We start from the raw sequence: 21,191 nt of genomic DNA, 5'->3' as shown, positions 1-21,191 counted from the left end.
ACTCTCTTGTGAGTGATGTGGCGTGCTATGACAAGGAGAGTCCTGTCTGCTACTCCTCCCGTGTTGAGGTTGTAAAAACCCCATCCATGCCATAGGGAGGGTGTTGACCTAGTTCCTAACTCTGTCTCTATAAATCTACGGCTTATTGAGGTGTCGGACCATGGAAGTCTCGTCGGGGTCTTCCTCTATTATTTCTTTAGGATCCTCTTCGGGGCTTTCTTCGTTCCAACCACCATCTTTCTGGTTAAGAAGAATAGGGCCTCCTGGTAGTTGAGTTTATGCCATGTTGTTCGTGCGAGAATAGGGGTAGAAGAGATAATTAATAGACGTCTAATCCTATAATTACTTATAGAGGTGATCCTTATTAGTCACTTCTATAATCACATAGTGCATACTAGTTATACATAATCTGAGATAGAATAGACCTTCGAATAAATGACTCTGCTCTAAATCCACAACCAAACAAGGAACAGGAAGTAGAGAAACAGTCATAGATTCTGACTCTATAATATCTTTAATTATATATAACCTTAGCGTATGCACTCAATCATTATAGACCTACTTAACAAGTATCTTTAGTTTTCACATAAGTTGGTTATAGTATCACAAAATACTCCTATAGTATTTTAATGTTTGTCTTATGTTCTCAATGTTTCTTTGTAGATAGAGTTGGTAAGTTTTTAGACTTGTTGCAACCCCACAACCATTCCCGGGCATATGCTAATCACTTCTGGGAGGGACATAGTTGATTAGGCTATGTCATTCCCAGACCTGACCATACATCCCCAAGACTACTTGTGCCGTTCAACAATCTCCACTTTTGTTTTGTTCTAGTAAAATGTTGACCTTAGTATGTATGCCTGCGTGTACTCATTCGTTTAATCAAGGAACTATTTCATTTATAAAAGTATAGTTATTTGAAAAAAAACGTTTAATAAGAGACTTTTAGTCCCAATGCATTTATAGTTTGTATATCTTATGTGGTTCAATATACTTAGTTCACTATAAACAATGCTCTTATACCAATCTGTCACATCCCCAAACCAAGGTTGGCAGAAACGTCCGGGGGTGGAGGACTTCATGTATAGTATCACAATAACGAGTATAATAATGCTCAAAGTAAAAACAACCAACATAAATATAATTGAAAAAGTTACACCATAGTATAAGTTTACATGTTTCCAAATCAATTACATTATGTTGACAAAAATGAAATGTTTAACGCCTTAGCGTTCCATCCTCAAAAGCCACTGATTTCCTGTTTTACTGATTCCCTAAGAAAACAAGTAGTTTTGAAAAAGTGTCAACGATTAAGTTGGTGAGTTCATAAGAGTTTTATTTGATAAAGATGTCATTTTCCTTGAAAATCCAATATTTTCTTTATAAAATGTGTAAGGAAAGCTCCTATGTTATGCAATAATGTACCCTATAAAGATGCATAGATTTCCTCTATAATCACTCAGTGTATATAAGTTATATAAAATTTAAGTTAAATAAATCGTCGAATATAATGGGTCTGCCCTAGGTCCACAGCCAAACAAGGAACAGGAAGTAAGGCGGGCCCACCAATTCTATGTTGAAAACCTTCTATATGAAAACCCAGTACTTTGTATCTGTACCCCTTTGTATAGACCCGGTACCTTGTATTTGTACCCCTTCTATATGAAAACCCAGTACTTTTTATTTGTTCCCCTTTGTATAGACCCGGTACCTTGTATTTGTACCCCTTCTATATGAAATGAAAACCTTTCGCAATGAGTTTGAAATGTAATTGTAACATAAACTATACCTATTATAGTCTAACATAACGTTTGTAATGTATATGCAACCTAACTATACCTATTATAGTTTACCATATTTGTTTGTGGTGTATAATAGGCTTAACTATACCTATCATAAATTATTAATATTATTTGTAGTGGTAGTAACCCCTTGTTTATGATTCGTACCTTTCGACTAGGTTAATAATATGTACTATCAACAACATGTATATATATATATATATATAATAACACACACCTTGCTCATCAAGCTACAAGGTGCAAATGAAATTGTTAACCATTTTCTAATTTTTAACCTTTTTGTTTCTGTGCAAATGAAGATGCTTTGAAGATTCGAAGATCTAACATGAATGTGATGATATTTGTGTAAGATATCCATGATTTGAGTAGAAAGAAGTGAAATAATCATATGGAGGATGTTAACACTTACCAAAAGTAGAAGAAAAGCTTGGAGAATAGCCTTGAATCTCGAGATTTTAGAGAGAGAAAGTGTGAGAAAAATGAAGTTTGTTCTTTGGTGGAAAATGAGAGGAATGAGAGAAAAGTGAGGAGAGAGGAGGGTTTTCAAGCCCTTGACCAAGTGTGTGGCTGGAAAATGGTGGGAAAAGTACTATGGAATGACTAGGTATGGTGGAAGGACAAGGGTGGGTCATGGAGTGGGCATGGGGTGGTTGCATGTGTCATACACTAAAGCAAAGTCAACACTCCACCACTAAATCTTACCTACTAGATTTTATTCTTAGGCAAGAATTTTCCCCAAAATATAATTAAAATATGAATATTTAGGGTTTATTATGTTAAAATACGATTCTGGGTGAAAATCCCGCGTTAAAATAATTAAAATCGGGCTTAAAACGCAAAACTAGGTGAAAACCGGGAAGAAAAGCAAAATCTGCGAGACCTCTCGGTATTGGGTTGAAGGTTTGGTCCCTCCTGTTGCTGGGCCCGAAAGCGAGACAGGCCGAAATGGACCGAAGGTGGTCTGGAACCGAAATGGAGCGAAGGTGAAGGGGAGGCTCGGTCCGAAGGGAAGTTCGGTCCCTGGTTGCGAGGTTCGGGTTCGGGTCTTGGAGCTTCGGTTCGGAAGGGTTCGGTCCCTATAAGGGACCTTCGGCTCTAAGAGGGTTCGCTTCTTAAGAGGGGGTTCGGTTCCTTAAGGCCATTTCACCCGTTTTAAGTGATTTTTGACCCGGTTAAGGGTCGGGATGACCCGAATGATTTTAAAAAGTTGTAAGAACTTTTGAGAGAGATTTAGGAGAGATTTGGGAGAGATTTTTAATAGAGAGATAGAGTGAAAGAGATTGGGAGAGGCTTCTAGTGTGACCTTTTTGAGTGTACGTCTTCGCAACGCAAGGTCCGTAAACCCCGTTAAGCCATGTTTAAGAATCTTATACACTCCTGATGAGTATGCAATAGTGTTTTATCGCTTTGGTTCATTACTTACAACAGTTTTAGGTTAAAGAAATCTAGATATACAAACTTTTCAATTAATGATTTCTCATTAGTATAGCGAGTTGTACAGAAATTTCATCACGTAAACCCTAGTATACAAGGGTTAGTTGAGTTGACCGGTTTGACTTGTTGACTTTGTTTAACTTTGACTTGAGCAGAATTTGACGTTTGTCACATAGGAGACCATTCCTGGGGTGTTTTGGGTGGTGATATTCATTAGGAGGAGCAAGGAAAATCAAGGGTCGCTACCCCCTCTTGACTTCGTCGGAAACAACACCTTCGGTGCTTCTTGATAGCTTATTCAAGAAGGATCAAAGAAAGATGAAAAGAGAAAAAACGGGTGTGAGAGAGAGAGAGTCCAGTGAAACAGTGTGTGGGGGAGAGGTGGAGTGAAAAATATTGTTGTATCTCTTAGCTTTCAACAGAAGTTGATCATTAGAAATAAATTAAAAAAAAAATCTTCCTTTTACTTTTAATAGATACTTTAGGTAATAAATTTGTAATATATATATATATATATATATATATATATATATATATATATATATATATTGTGATACAAATCTCATTTCTCGATTCCCGTGTTTTCATACGGTCATATAAAATTTTCCTGAAAGTGTTTGCCTATTGTCCCAGTCATGGTGATTCCAAAAATGTAGATAAAATTTAATTCTGATATACCAAACTCCGGGAATTAGTGTTTGAACTTTCGCCATTAATTACTTCAGATTCAACATATTTTACGAATCTGATTTTGGTCGGGGTTAAAAATGTTACAAAAATGTAATAAAATAATAGACCATACTCGGAGTTCAGAAATATTCTTAAAAGTGATTTACGAGGTTAGTAGCTATTCCAAACAAAGCAATGCTCAATTTGTTTCAGGAAACAGATAACTACTGATTTTTATAACTTCAAAGAGGCATAACTTTCTCATACGATCTCCATTTTGGATGTTCTTTATATCTGCAAAATCAAGAGAACATATTCTATTTATATTTATTATCCATAGCTCTCAAATATACCTAATGCAAAATCTTATTTTTAACATCACAAATAAATTTAACTTTTGGTGATTTTCGATTCGATCTTCAATGATAGATGCTTGAGCATTATGAGATGTTTTGAAAGCAACTATGAATATAATATCTTTCATATACATTATAAAGATATCGTTACATACAATTGGTCATTAATGCAAAGCAGTTCATGGTGGTTTGACCATAATATATATATATATATATATATATATATATATATATATATATATATATATATATATATATATAAGGCTAAACTTGTAGCTAAGAGGTACAACTAGAGTGAGAGTTTGGATTATGTTGAAACTTTGTCTCCTGTAGCTAAATTGGTCACTCTTAGACTTGCTATTTCAGTTTCTCTTAATAATATTCGGGGTATGTTTCAATTGGATATTAGCAATGCATTTTTGTATGGTAATCTTGATGATGATTTCTATATGACATTGCCTCATGGCTATCATACAAAGGGAGATAGTCATGTTTTCAAGTTTACAAAAATGTTTATATGGCTTGAAACAAGCCTCGATTAAAGTGGAATGAAAAACTATATAATTCTCTAGCTGATTTTGGTTTAAAATAGAGTATAAATGATTTCTCCTTGTTTGTTAGAGTTAAAAATGGGTTAACTGTTATATTTGTTGGTTTATGTGGATGATATTTTACTTATAGGTGATAATTTTTTTAGATTGAAAGTGTCAAAAATTTTCTAAAATCTCTGTTTTACATAGGAGAATTTAAATACTTTTTAGGAATTGAAGTCATTGATATTAAAGGAGGTGTTTGTTTGTCTCAAAGGAAATATACATTGGAATTATTACATGAGTATGGTATGCTAGGTTATAAGCCAATTGTTGCACCTGGTTCCTGGTACGTAAAATTTATCTAAGTATTTTACATTTTTAGCCTTGGACTCGGCGAGTTGGAGGCCCGACTCGCCGAGTAGAGACGGCATCCAGAACACGTTTAAGTTGGTGACTCGGCGAGTCCCCGCTGTCTGATGAAACCCTAAATTTCAAGGGTTTGCACCCTATTTAAACCCTCTTATCCGCCCCTAAGCTCGCCCCCTTCACCCTCATAGCCCTATACTTCGTTCAAGCCTTGTTCCTTGTGAGATTGAAGCATTTTAGTGTGTTTTCTTGAAGAATTGGAGAGGGAAGGAGAGTAGATCAAGAAGAGAAGAAGGAGGCCAGGCATATTTGGGTTATCTCAGTGATTTCCTTGAGGTATATCTCAGTTTCCCTCTGTTTTCATGCTTAATGCCCCTTGTAGCTCCATGAAAGTCCTTCTTGAACCTTTCCCCAAGCTTTTTTGTGTTTTAGGGTTCGTAATAAGTTGTTTAGCCCCTAGATCTAGGCATGATTGAGCTTCAGGAGCTTGGGTCTACTGCCTTTATGGAGCCATATTGCATAAAAGCCCTAGATCTACTCTTTTGGTGCATTTTGAGCCCTAAAACCCTCATGGGTGTTTATATACACATAAAGTTGGAAACTTTACGTGTTAATCAGGCCCTAGAAACCCAGATCTATGAATGGCATGAGCTAGATTCAAACAGAATCGCGTGTATAATATTTGCATGTGGCCGACTCGGCGAGTCGTTCATCTGACTCGGCGAGTCGAGTCGCGAGTCCCCGGGTTTTCACTTTTTTTTCGTAGTGCGGGTTGGAGCAGTGAGTCATGGGGGTGTGACTCAGTGGGTCGGAAGCCAGACTCACTCATGAAGTAACTCGGCGAGTTCAAGGCAATCTTCTTGCCCCAAGAACAGACTCGGCGAGTCTCAGCATAGAGTGTTCTTCGGATGAAGACGAACTCGACGAGTTGTTCATACAACTCGGCGAGTAGGATGAAGGACGTTTGGACATCAGTTTAAAAGGAAAACTCGTCGAGTTGATGCCAAACTCGACGAGTAGAGACGGGATTAAGGTTATTCCAATGGACAAGGACTCGACGAGTTGGCGAGCCAACTCGGCGAGTCGAGTCAACTGGAAGTTAACTTTGACTTTGACTTTTGGCTTGGTTAGGGGTAAATGGTCATTTTACCCTGAAGTTGATTAGCAGTATTTGACTGAGTGTTTTGTGGGAATTATAGCCGGGGGATTTCCGAGGCAACAGCAGCAGAAGACAGTCAGTTCCCACGCAGATCAGCAACTACTTTGAGGTGAGTTACCTTCCAGTAGCGGTGGGTCTAAGGCCACAATGTCGGCCCACCAGTAGGAGACGTATGATAGATGATTGTCTTTGTGATATCATCTAGGTTTGCTACTACCTGATATGTTATATGTTAGCATGATATGTTATCTGTGATAGTAGTAGAGTTCGGTTGTTAGGACTGGAGGGTAGTCAGACACCCCAGATACGTCTGACAGTATATGATGTTATGTTTATATGCTAGCATGACCTGTTATATGAGTTAGAGGTAGTAGGAGGGGAGCAGTCCCCGAGTTCGGTTGTTAGGACCTAAGGGTAGTTCAGACACCCCAGATAAGTCTGATAATATGTTATGTTATGATATGTGATAGTAGTAGTAGTAGGGGTGAAACAGTCCCCGAGGTTCGGTCGTTAGGACCGAAGGGTAGTCAGCACCCCAGAATGGCTTGACATGGGTAGTCAGCACCCCAGAATGGCTTGACACGGGTAGGACGGCACCCCAAAATGGCCGCATGGGTAGGTCGGCACCCCAGAAAGGTCGTACCGGGTAGGTCGGGCACCCTAGAAATGCTTGGCAGTATGTATGATATGTGATTGTATGGTATGTGGTACGATGGGGGAACTCACTAAGCTTCGTGCTTACATTTTTCAGTTTTGGTTTCAGGTACCTCTTCTTCGAAGGGGAAGGAACTGGCACGGTAGCGGCGCATCACATACACGCCCTATATTCCGCACTTTCAGATCTTCCTGGGGATTTGTACTCTGACATTGTTGTGATTTATAAAATGGTTTCCAGACACGCAACATCTTTTATGAAATGATATGATCAGTGAATGTTTTAATTCTAATGTTTTGCAAAGTATATGTTTTTAAAAATGAAATTTTTGGCTCGTATTTTTGGGACGTTACAAGTTGGTATCAGAGCCCTGGTTTGAGGGATTCGGACACACCTTCGGGGTGTTTGAACTCAAATCGAGGGATTAAAAGATTTTGAAAAAAAAATATTTTCTAAAAGGCTAAGAAAAGGGTTTTAAGAAAGAACAAAGTGTGTGATGTGCGTGACCGGCCGAGCTCAAGTAAGTATTCCCCAAAGTACCCATACAAGCTTATGTTATGTTTATCAGTTTCAGTAGAACAACATGATAGAATAGGACTAAGGATCTAGGAGTGATGCCTTATGTGCCTGCTTTATGTGCTTCAGTGTATGAAAATTGCATGCTAGAATTGAGTAGACAGCAGTAGGATAGCCTGTTTAAGTTATGCCTGATAGTATGAGTTTAGCATTTTATGCTAGTTCAGTTTCTCTCTATGAGGATGGATTTGCTTGAGATTGCTTCCTTTTGTCTGAATGTTGCCTGCTTTGTGCTTCATGGGACTCTGAGTGATGGGAGTTAGCCATTAGGTGAATACGTCACGTCACATGTGATCAAGGTTGAATAATCTTAGAGTGCTGGATTTGGCCCTATTGCGCAGCTCTTTTCTGAGTCCAACCGTTGTAGGGCCGAGTCTGATACTCGAAGGATTATCTGAGCCTCATCACATGTGATGGTATTCAGGTAATGGCTAATTAGCATTACAAGGAGGCCTTCAGCAGCTGAGGACCGGGTAGGGTGGAGTCATAGGTTTCCCTAGGGTAAGCCTAGGATAAGAGTAGTAGTGATCAGCGGTAGTGAAAGGGACCTGGTGGAGTCAAGGCAGTCCTTGGAAAAGGTACGGATAGATGTGGAAGGTAGTATGGGCCCGTACTACTGAAAGCAGAGGATCCGTACCCGAACCGAGGAAGGCCAAGATAAGACCAGGGAACTTGTAGTATGTGTGATCCCTCCAGAGGTATCAGTATCGCTAACGGTTATTATATATGTATTTCAGAATGGTGGTACTACGCCCGAGGCCAGCAGTTGGCAGTACAGGAGAGGGATCGGGTTTGGGATCAGGTTCCGAGCCAGTAGATGAGGGGCTACGCGAGTTCATCGCGTCAGAGATCACCAGAGGCATCCTTGAGTCAACCCCCATTATCTTTGGGTCGATCAAGGAAGGGATATTGGAGCTGATGGAGGATCGCCTCCGGGAATTCAGGAGCGACATGGCATCTGGCCATTCGGGATCTCACACACTGTCCTTCAAGGACTTCCGGGGCAGTGGTGCGCCGGATTTTCATGGGGTGAAGGACCCCATAGCTGCCAGACAATGGATTGCATACATTGAGTCTGCACAGATGATTAGCTTCTGCCCTGAGGGGTCGAAGGTGAGGTTTGCAGCAGGATGTTTACGAGATCGAGCTAGGGATTGGTAGGAGTCCGTGGGTGACTCATTGGGAGCCTCGGCTGTTGAGGCTATGACTTGGTCGGACTTCGCGACCAGGTTTAGGGCAGAGTTTTCACCGGCTGTTGAGCTTCAGCAGCTGGCCAGGGAGTTCTTGGATATGATGCAGACAACGGAGACTGTGGCGGAGATCACCGCCAAGTTCCGGGAGAGGGCATTGTTGGTGCCCCAGTATGCGGGTGATGAGGATATGAGGAGGACCCACTATCATGACATGCTACGAGCTGATATTTGGGAGCATGTCAGTTTTTCAGCTTGCCCTACCTTGGACTCTATGATTGCCAGGGCGAGGGAGAGGGAGATAGATCTGGAGCACATCCGGAAGAGGAAGACAGAGGAGGGACAGACAGGAGGGGCTTCGGGGAAGAAGCCCAAGGGATCCGATGGTAGGCCGAAAGGTCAGTCAGGACCGAGCCGCTGCAGGAAATGCGGCAGGCCTCATGAGGGGGCATGTAGACTGGGATCGTCGGGCTGCTATAAGTGCGGCAAGATAGGGCATTTCAGCAGGGATTGTACTGCCCCTACACTTGTGATTCAGTCATCGGAGTTGCTATGTTTCCACTGCAACCAGAAGGGCCACAAGAAGGCCAATTGCCCCCAGTTGACAGCATCAGCGCCAGTGAAGGCGCCAGCTCCAGCTACCTTGCGGATTACTGATGGACGGCAGGGCAAGGCAGAGGCTCCAGTGGTGAGGAGTCGGGCGTTTCAACTGACTACAAAGGAGGCACGCACCGCACCCGATGTGGTGACGGGTATAATTCTTTCCTCCTATCTTATTTTTATGATGTTATGATATTGATATGTGCTCTGTGTATCTGCACTACGATCGTTCCATGTGAACGGTATTCCTGTTCAGGTGTTGTTTGACTCGGGTGCCACCCGATCATTTATTTCCCTTCCGCTTAGCAAGAGGTTCACTGAGTCTTCGGGCATGTTGGATTGCCCCTTACAGGTAGAGATTGTCGACGATCGATCGGTGCGAGCATCAACAGTATTCAGGGATTGTGTCCTAAGGTTATTTGAGGAGCGCTACTTAATGGATTTGGTTCCCATCCCTTTGCGGGGGAACAAGGTGATTATAGGCATGGATTGGTTGAGCCCTAATGGGGCGATGATAGATTGCACGCAGCAGTTAGTGCGGATCAGGACCCCCAGTGGGGGGGGGGGGGAGTTGGTGGTCCACGGTGAGAGGCCACAGCGTGGACCCACAGTATGTTCAGCAGCGAGAGCTAGGCGCTACCTTCAGCAGGGTTGCGCAGGATATGTCGCATACGTTAGGGACACCCGGATGCGGGCAAGGCGACGGTGAGCGAGGTTCCAGTGGTGCGAGACTACGCTGATGTGTTCCCGGAGGAGCTTCCTGGAATACCTTCGGAGCGTCAGGTAGAGTTCAGGATCGACCTAGTTCCTGGTGCGGCTCCGATAGCCAAGGCACCCTATTGGTTGGCTCCTCCCGAGATGCAGGATTTGTCTACGCAGCTGCAGGATCTGCTAGACAAGGGATTTATCCGACCGAGCAGTTCACCCTGGGAGCCCCAATCCTGTTCGTGAAGAAGAAGGATGGGTCGCATCGGATGTGTATAGATTACCGAGAGCTGAATAAGGTAACGGTGAAGAACCGTTACCCACTCCCGATGATTGACGACCTCTTTGACCAGTTATAGGGAGCATCTTGGTTCTCCAAGATCGATTTACATTCGGGTTATCATCAGATGAGGGTCAAAGAGGAGGATGTACAGAAGACCGCGTTTCGGACCCATTATGGCCATTATGAGTTCGTGGTGATGCCGTTTTGGCTCACCAATGCTCCTGCCGCGTTCATGGACCTCATGAACCGCATGTGTAGACCGATGCTCGATTGGTCAGTGATAGTTTTCATTGATGACATCTTGGTCAGTGATAGTTTTCATTGATGAAATCTTGGTTTATCTCCGACTCCGGCTCCCAAGTCAGCTTGGACCCCCTCCGATGCTACCACTGAACCTGAACCAGGGGCACCTCCTTGTTCCTCAGAACCTTGATCTTCCGAGCCAAGATTGCGATCAGCCTCTCAACATAATTCAGACTCGCGACCACCTGGATATCCTCCAATGGTACCACTGCCGACTCGTCAGTTATACACTTCCTCAGCCGAGACACGTGGAAGGTATCATGAATCTGGCCCAACTCCGCAGGTAGCTCCAAACGATATGCTACTCTGCCCACCCTCACGATCACCCTAAACGGCCCAATATACCGGGGCCCCAGCTTTCCCCTCTTCCTGAATCGAATCACTCCTTTCCAAGGAGACACTTTCAGGAGTACAAAATCCCCGACCTGAAACTCGAGCTCAGATCGTCGCCTGTCCGCGTAACTTTTTTGGCGACTCTGAGCTGTCAACAACCTCTGCCTGACCTGCTGTATCTGCTCTGTTGTCTGAAGCACTATCTCAGTGCTGCCCATCACTCGCTGCCCTACCTCTCCCCCAACAGATGGGAGTCCAACACCTCCTCCTATACAACAACTCAAAGGGAGGCATACCAATGCTCGAATGGTGGCTGTTGTTATAAGAAAACTCATCCAATTTCAGATACGTGTCCCAAATCCCTCCAAAGTCCAACACACATGCCCGAAGCATGTCTTTGAGTGTCTGAATCGTCCACTCACTCTGTCCATCCGTCTGTGGGTGGTAAGCGGTACTGAAATGCAGCCTCGTGCCCAACTCCTTGTGGAACTTCTTCCAGAACCTGGAAGTAAAACGTACATACCGGTCTGATACAATCGAGATCGGCACTCCATGTTGCGATACCACCTCCCTCACATACAACTCTGCCAGCCTCTCGGCAGAAGAGCTCTCACTGATAGCAAGAAAGTGAGCGCTCTTCATCAGCCGGTCGACGATCACCCAAATTGCGTCGACACCCCTCGCGGTCCTCGGCAACTTGGTGATGAAATCCAAAGAAATTTGTTCCCACTTCCATTGAGGAACCTCAAGTGGCTGCAACAAGCCATACAGTCGCTGGTGCTTGGCCTTAACCCTGCGACAGGTTAAGCACCTCTCAACAAACAATGCTACATCCCTCTTCATGCATGGCCACCAATAATCCTTCTTCAAATCCAAATACATCTTAGTGGCCCCGAGATGGATCGGAAATCTTGATTTATGCGCCTCCTCCATCAAGGTGGTGCGTGCTCCGCCTGCATACGACACCCAAATCCGACCCTGAAGGGTCATCAGTCCGCGACTATCGGTAATGAACTCTGGCACCTGCCCAATCACCCGCTCCCTCTTACGATTCTCCGGTCTCACGACCTCTGCCTGGGCCTCCCGAATGGTGTCCAACACCGGAGTCATCACCGTCAAACGCATATAAATATCTCGAATCGGGGCGCTCTCCGCCCTATGGCTCAGGGCATCAGCTACGACATTAGCCTTGCCCAGGTGGTACAGGATCTCATAATCATAATCCTTTACCACATCCAGCCATCTCCTCTGGCACATATTCAGATTGGGTTGGTCCATCAAATACTTCAAACTCTTGAGGTCCGTATAGATGGTACACCGAACACCATAAAAATAGTGACACCAGATCTTGCGGGCGAACACCACTGCCCCCAACTCCAAATCGTGGGTGAGATACCTCGTCTCATGAAGCTTCAGCGGCCTCGACGCATACGTTATCACATGCCCCCTCTGCATAAGTATTGCACCCAACCCCGATATCGATGCGTCACAATACACCACAAAATCCTCCATCCCTTCCGGGAGGGCTAGCACCGGGGCTTCGCACAATCTCTAGCGAAGTGTCTCAAACGAGGTCTACTGCTCCGGACCCCATGAAAAAGCAACACCCTTCCGGGTCAACCTGGTGAGAGGCACAACGATCTTGGAGAAATCCCTGATAAATCTCCGATAATAGTCGGCCAACCCTAGAAAACTTCTAATCTTGGTGGGTGATCTCGGCACGTCCCATCTCATAACCGCCTCAATCTTGGCCGTATCGACCAATATCCCATCCTGGTTAACAAGGTGTCCCAAGAACTGGGCCTCTCGTAACCAAAAATCACACTTGGTGAATTTGGCGAAAAGCCTCTCCGATCTCAATACCCTGAGAATCTCTCTCAGATGCTCCTCGTGCTGCTCTCTAGATCTTGAGTACACCAAAATGTCATTAATGAACACGATCACCGACCGATCGAGCATCGACCTGCACACCCTGTTCATGAGATCCATGAGCGCTGTCGGTGCATTGGTGATCCCAAAAGGCATCACCACGAACTCGTAATGCCCATAACGATTTCTGAACGCCATCTTCTGGATATCTTCATCCCGAACCCTCATCTGATGATATCCCGACCTCAAGTCTATCTTGGAGAACCAAGACGCCCCCTGCAACTGATCGAACAGATCGTCGATCCTCGGCAACGGATAATGGTTCTTGACCGTCAACTTGTTTAACTCCCGGTAATCAATGCACATTTGGTGTGAACCATCCTTTTTCATGACAAAAAGGGTCGGCGCTCTCCAAGGTGAGCTACTCAGTCTAATAAACCCTTTCCCCAACAGCTCCTGAAGCTGCGAGGATAACTCCTGCATCTCTGGTGGCACAAGACAATAAGGCGCCTTGGCGATAGGTGCTGTCCCCGGAACTAAATCGATACGGAACTCTACTTGCCTCTCGGGAGCACACCTGGCAATTCCACGAGAAAAACATCCAGGAACTCGCGCACTATCGGAACCGCATCAATCGAACTTGGCCTCCCAACGGCCACTCGTGTGTCCATCACATAGGCTACAAACCCGTTACAGCCCTGCTGCAAACTCTGTCTTGCTCTGGCAGCCGAACAAAACGCTGACCCGCATCGGGTACCCTCGCCGTACACCGTAAGTACTCCCCCACTAGGGTCTCGTATCATCACCAGCTGACGCTCGCAGTCTATAACAGCTCCAAATCGGCTCAACGAATCCATGCCCACTATGACACATACGTCCCCCATCGCAATCGGGACCAGATCTATCGGGAACTCCACACCGAAGATCTCAAGTATACATCCTCGAATCACATCCGTAGCATACACCGCTTGCTCGTTAGCTATAGAAACTCATAGAGGTCGACTCAACGGCTCTCTTTGGATACTGATGTGCTGACTAAATGCCAAGGAAACAAATGACCAACTCGCACCCGAGTCAAATAACACTAAAGCAGGTACAGAATTCACAAGAAAAGTACCTACGCATATCATAATATAAGCACAACACCTCAAACTCAACATAAATAAATGAAAGAATACATACCAGCCACGATATCGGGTGTTGCACGGACCTCCTCCGCTGTCAAATGGAAGGCTCTCCCACGAGCCTTCGATGCCTCGGCCTTCACCAGCCGAACCTCAGTAGTGCGCACGGCGGCAGGGGCAGATCCCTGCTGAGCTCCCTGTGCTGTTCCTCGCAGCTGCAGACACTCGGCCTTCTGATGACCCTTCTGGTTGCAATGAAAGAAAACCATGAATCCCTTGGGGAAATCCTTGGTTATATGCCCCTCCTTGCCACATTTGTAGCAAGCACCAGATCGACAAACCCCATCGTGTCCCTTGCCGCACTTTATGCAAGTGCGATCCTTCTGGCCTCCAGATCTAGAATCGGCGGGCTTTGCCCGCTTGGCTGCCGGCTGAGACTGTGCCGATCGCCTGTCCATCCCCTGAGACTCGGCCTCCTCCCTGGCCTGATTCTCCAACTCAATCTCCCTCTTTCGGGCATTTATCTGAAGCTCAACAAATGTCTGATAAGTCGAGTTCGATACGAACTCCCGAATATCCCTCCTCATAATGCTCAAATATCGGCTCATGCATGCCTGCTCGGTAGACACCTGCTCAGGGCAGAACATCGCCCTCTCATGAAACTTCCGGGTAATCACAGTAACCAAATTAGTACCCGGCTTGAGGGTCAAGAACTCTTGAGCCAACCGCTCCCTCTCCACAGGGGGAACATACTCGTCTCTGAACATGGCGGTGAACCTCTCCCAGGTCACCTCAGAAATCTCCGCAAGAGTGAAGCTCGCCGTCACGAACTTCCACCAATCCTTCGCTCCCAAGCAAAGCTGGTTCAGCACGAACCGTACCCTCAGATGCTCCGGACAAGAACACGTGTAGAAGCATCCCTCGATATTAAAAATCCATCTCATCGCAGCGATCGGATCCTGCGTCCCATCAAACTCTGCTGGCTTCGTGTTGCTGAACTCCCGAAACAACAACGAGTCACCTCCCTGAGGCCTGGCAGCAGCAACGGTGGCAGTAGCTACAGCAGCTGCAGCCTCAGTCACTGTTGCGTACCGCTCATCGAAAGTCTCAATCAATGTGGTCTTGATAGACCCAAACATCTATGGAATCTTGGCTCGGATGGCAGCAGCCACCTCCTCATGAATCAGCCTGCGGATCTCCTCCTCGCTAACACCACTGCTCTCAGGTGTGTGGCGTGTCCCAACCATGATGTCTCTCTGAAATACAACATAAAATATCAGAGACCCGCTCGAGCATACTCGTACTCGATAACACATCCCTACTTGTTCCCTAGTACCCTAAGGATTCTTACTTCGACTGCGTACTGATACGGTGTCTTCGGTAGTATGGGCCCTTATACTACCGCCCACACCGCATCAGTATTCACCCTAAGTCCTCATCCTTGGATCCGAGATCACAAGTACTCTATACCTCGCTAGCATAGGCTACCCTTCGGTAGATCTCTCGTAAGCTCCTCACTGCTATCTACTCACTCTCAAGCAGCAGAAATCTTCCTAGGCTAAGGCATCTCAAATCAGGCCACTCTAGTCCTAATATGAATACCTAGACTACTCTAGCATGCATATCATATCATAACATATCTCATAACACGTAATGTAAGGGTATTTTGGGAAATCACCGTCCAGGCGCTGACTGATCGTACACATTGCTCCATTCTGCATTTTTCCAAAATCTTTTACTCTCTTAGTAAAATTGTTTATTTATGAAAAACTGTCTCAAATCCTCAGTTTGAGTTCAGATACATCCGAAGTTGCACCCGAATCCCTCAAACCAAGGCTCTGATACCAACTTGTAATGACGTAAATTTCAAAACAATTTTTCACATTTTAAAAACACACTTTCATTCATAATTGTTATAAAAATGTCATTATATCACATAGCAACTCATAACATCACATCCCAAGATCATAATATGTAAAACTCCTCATGTGTGTGTACTGATCAAGTCGGCGCCTTTTCGCGATCCTCACTGGTACCTGAAACACATAACACAACATTGTAAGCATAAATGCTTAGTGAGTTCCCCAAAATACCACATACAACACATACGCCTTTCCAGGCCATAACTTTGTGGAACCTTCCGGTCCAAGTGTCTCAGGGGACTTTCGTCCCAAATCCCGGTAGACCTTCCGGTCCTACCCGTATCGACCTTCCGGTCCGTAACCTCCTGACCTTCCGGTCCATGTCATCTTGACCTTCCGGTCCATATCATCTTGACCTTCCGGTCCATATCATACATAGCATACATAACACATACATATCAGATGTCAGCATGTAGCACAAATATCTCATAGCACATCAGACCTTCCGGTAACACATCGGTACCCTTCCAGGTATAGTATAATGAGAACATTCACCTCGGTATCTCGGATAGTCTTGCACTCGAACACACTGGTCTAGCCCCCGCTTAAACACATAACAATACTCTCAAATAAATAATGGCTCTCAAAGGCTAGATTAAATCCACTCTACAATTTCCACGGAAGGATAAAAAGACCATTTTACCCCTCCCTGACCCAAAAGTCCAAAGGTTGACCAAAACCCTAAAAGTCAACAGAAGGCAGTACGCAGCGCGTACCTTCTCTGTATGCGGGGCGTACGCCGACGAACCACAATCGGGGTGTCAACTCCTTATGTTGCGCGTACTGAGAGTGACGCCCAGCGTAAGTCTCAGTTTCAGCCATTCCATGGATTTTGGTCTTAGACGGTTAAGACACTCCTTCAACTTCCAGATCTAACTCTCCTTAAGCCTCTTATCCTATAAACTCGGAACCTTTAAGCCTTGGCATAGCTGTAAAGGTCCCTACACCCCCTAACACTTTTCCTTTTTTCCTCCAAAGGTCTAGATTTCATGCATGGCTTAATATTTACGTCCAAGATTGCATTTTTATGAACCTACAACTCTTATAGTCCTGAAATATGATAGATCTAGGCCAATGGAGACCATTTGCTCATAAAGTCTCCATCTTGGAACCAAAAACCCTAGAAATTGGTCCAAGAAGCACACAACACAAATGACAAGGCAAGTTTTGAGCTTTTTACCTCAGGAAGAAGCTCCAACCTCTGAAAAGCTCAGATCTACTCTTTCCCACAATCTTCTAGCCTCCAAAATGGCCTCTTCTTTTCTTCCACCACCTTGAAATAACACTTAGAAGCTTAGAACACCAACACACTAGCTAGAAACGAAGGAGGGCACGCTTTTAGGGTTTCACTCTCTAGAATGGAGGTCGAGGTCAAGTCCATAGCATTCCTTTTATAGTCCACAAGCCCCAAATTAGGGTTTACACCTGGGCTCGCGACGCCCAACGTAACCTTGGGTACGCCCAGCGTACCCAGGCGAGTCCGCGTCCAAATTAAGCGCGTGAGTACGCGCAACGTACTCCTTTGTACGCCCAACGTACTCACTAGCCTAAATTTTTTACTTAAGAGACTTAACTTGACAACTTGGGAGAAGCAGAAGGGTTAAATAGATTTACCTAAATTTCAGGATGTTACACTCGCCACCACCACTGAGCACCACCACTCGCCACCATCACCCCCACCTACCACCCACCACCATCACCACCACCCACCCATTTCCACCTCCCACCACTACCACTCACCCGCTACCCACCATTATGACCACCACCTGTCACTACCACCAACCACCACCCACCACCAATCATCACCACCACCCGCCAACATCACCTCCACTCACCACCTACCAAAACCACCGACCACTGATAACTATCGACCACCACCCACCTTCACCACCCATCACAACCACCCGCCACCATCTCCTACTAAAACCCCCAAACACCATCACCAACCACCACCCACTAACCCACCACAACCACCTATCACCATCACCCTTCTCCACTACCTATCACTATCGCCTGCCACCGCTACCTGGCACCTACTATAATCATCACCCCACATGTTACCCCCACCACCACCACCAAACATCATTACACACCACCACCACGCGTGATTATGTGTATATAATAACATGTGATTATGTGTATTTATTCACATATGATTTATATGGACAATATTCTTTTTTGTCCATATAAATCATGTGATTAGATACATATAATCACATGTGATTAGATATATTTAATCAAATGTGGTTAGATATATTTAATCACATATGTCATTATCGTGTTTTCGATTCAATAATTATTTTTTGTCAACTTTAATCATATGTGATTAGATACATATGATCACATGTGATTATATGTATCTAATCACATATGATTTATATGAACAATATTCATTTTTGAGTTTTCGTTTCAATATTTTTTCTCATATATTTAATCACATGTACTTACAAGTATTCAATCACATATGATTAATATGGACATAAATTTGGTTTAATGTTATTGATTGAATAGTTGTTCGCGTGTATAAATTACATGTGATTATATATATATATATATATATATATATATATATATATATATATATATATACATATATATACATACATATATATATATATATATATATATATATATATATATATATATCATCACATATGATTTATTGAAACAAGAACGTGAAAACAAATCTTTTTCATATAAATCGTATGTTATTAAGTACACAAGACAAACTATTGAATTAAAAATGCAAAAATGAATATTGTCTACATAAATCATATCTGATTAAATACATATAATCACATGTGATTATATGTACCTAATAACATATGATTTATGTGGACAAGATTCATTATTTCTTTCTCAATTCAATATATGTACTCACGTGATTATATGGATCAAATCACATAAAATTTATATTGATAATATTTTTTTTTTGCATTTTTTATTCAATATTTTTTCTTATGTATTTAATCATACGTCATATTATGTATTTAATCACATATGATTAATATAGAAAAAGAAAAACTATTGGATCAAAAACGCGAAAATGAATCTTGTGTAAAGAAATCATATGTGACTAAATGTACAAGAACAACTGTTGAACAAGAATACGAAAACGAATATTGTCTATATAAATCATATTTTATTTGATACATATAATCTCATGTAATTAAATACACAAGAGCAACAAATGAATCGAGAACGCGAAAATGAATATTTTCCACATAAATTCTATGTGATTAGATACCTATAATCACATGTGATTATATGCATTTAATCACATATGATAATTGTGGACAATATTTATCTTTGTGTTCTTTATTTAATATTTGTTCTCGTGTATATAATCATATATGATTATATGTGTCTAATCACATATGATTTATATAGGCATCATTATTTTTTTCCATATAAATCATATGTGATTAGATACATATAATTACATGTGATTATATGTATTTAATCACATATGATTACAATTGACGAAGAACAATTATTGAATCAAGAATGTGACAATCAATCATATCCACATAAATCATATATGACTGGATACATATAATCACATGTGATTATATGTATTTAATCAGGTATGATTTATATAGACAATATTTATTTTTGCGGTTTCGATGAATAATTTCTTTTGTGTATTTAATCACATGTGATTATGTATATAATCACATATGATTTGAAGTAGACAAAATTCATTTTTGTCTTCTCGATTCAGTAGTTGTGCTCATGTACTTAATCACATACGATTATACATATAATCATATGTGATAAAATACATGAAAACAAATACTGAATCGACAAAGCGCAAATGAATTGTGTCCCCATAAATCATATATGCATAAATCATATATGATTAGATTCATATAACCACATGTGATTAAGATGTATTTAATCACATATGATTAATTTGGATAATGATTTGTTTTCGTGTTCTTGGTTCAATATTTGTTATCGTGTATATAATCACATGTGATTGTATGTATCTAATCACATATGATTTAAATAGATAAGATTCATTTTTTCCAAATAAAATCATATGTGTTTAGAAAAATATAATCACATATGATTAAATGTATTTAATCACATATGATTAAAGTGGAAAAAAAACAATTTTTGAATCGAGAACGCGAAAATGAATCTTAGCCACATAAATGATATGTGATTACGTACACATAATATGATACTTAGTGTAACTCACCTCCTTGAACTTGAAAATCAGCTAGCGTGAGCAAGATGGATCCTTTCCTTTTCAAGAACAAACACAACAATTATAACATTATTTAGCTTGTGTTTTGTTGTATTACTCTTATAAAACTTATGTATATATTTTCTTATATTTCTCTTTGATTGTAGTGCTCTTTTTGGGATCTGTTTTACTACCTTTCAACCCGTTCTTAAATTTCGATAAAATAATATTGGTAAATTTCCCATTTTATCTTTTCAGAAATATAAAGATCTCGTTCTAATGATTTTTGGTTGATTTTATATTTAATTTACAAGTTAGTAACTTTAAGTTGTCACTTTCCGGACCACTCAACAATTTTGGGAATAAACTGTACCAATCTACTAAGAATTACATCAATCCCTTTATATGTAAAAAACTATACATCCATATCTAACTATAGGATTTGGAATTTTGTCATTTGGAGTTCTAATGAATTTATTATGATTTTTTGAAGACAATGCATGAAATCTGTGACATCATGGACCAATCTAAGAAGATTGTCAATTTTACCCCTTAAGGATTTGGAATTTTGAAATGTTATTCAAAGTTTGAAGAAACTAGACACACTAAGATTTCCAGGAAAATAGTTCTCATGATTTTAGGTGTTATTATTGACTTTCACGAATTTTAGAAGTCGGAGGTCAGATTTGGAAAAATTGATCATAATAGCTTTTAAATTACTTTTTGTGTTCTATTAAGGACTTAATGGTTAAGCCTAAAGATTATCACTTTTTATATGATTGTTGGTTACTTATTAGGCTATTAAGATGTGAAATTCAATTTAACCTAGGGGCCTTAATGCTTGCATATTTATAGACATTCTTTATTTTGTGAATAGAAGCTATTTAGTAGATTAGTTTTTCCTCCATAGCAATTACAGAAACTTTCATAAGATGGACCAACAAAAAAAACACTGATATATTTTGATCTTCTAGTATTCATCCATCACCAAATATATTTTTAGAGAAAGTAGCATTGGTTCAAGTCTAGTTGATGCAAAACGAATAACAAAAAGAGTAAAACATACCTACATAGATTTGTGATGCCACCGGCCACTCTTTGGCAAGCGAAATGTAAT

Source organism: Lactuca sativa, chromosome 2 (assembly GCF_002870075.4).
Source record: "Lactuca sativa cultivar Salinas chromosome 2, Lsat_Salinas_v11, whole genome shotgun sequence".
Classification (NCBI taxonomy): domain Eukaryota; kingdom Viridiplantae; phylum Streptophyta; class Magnoliopsida; order Asterales; family Asteraceae; genus Lactuca; species Lactuca sativa.
Note: the sequence above shows the minus strand (reverse complement) of the source record.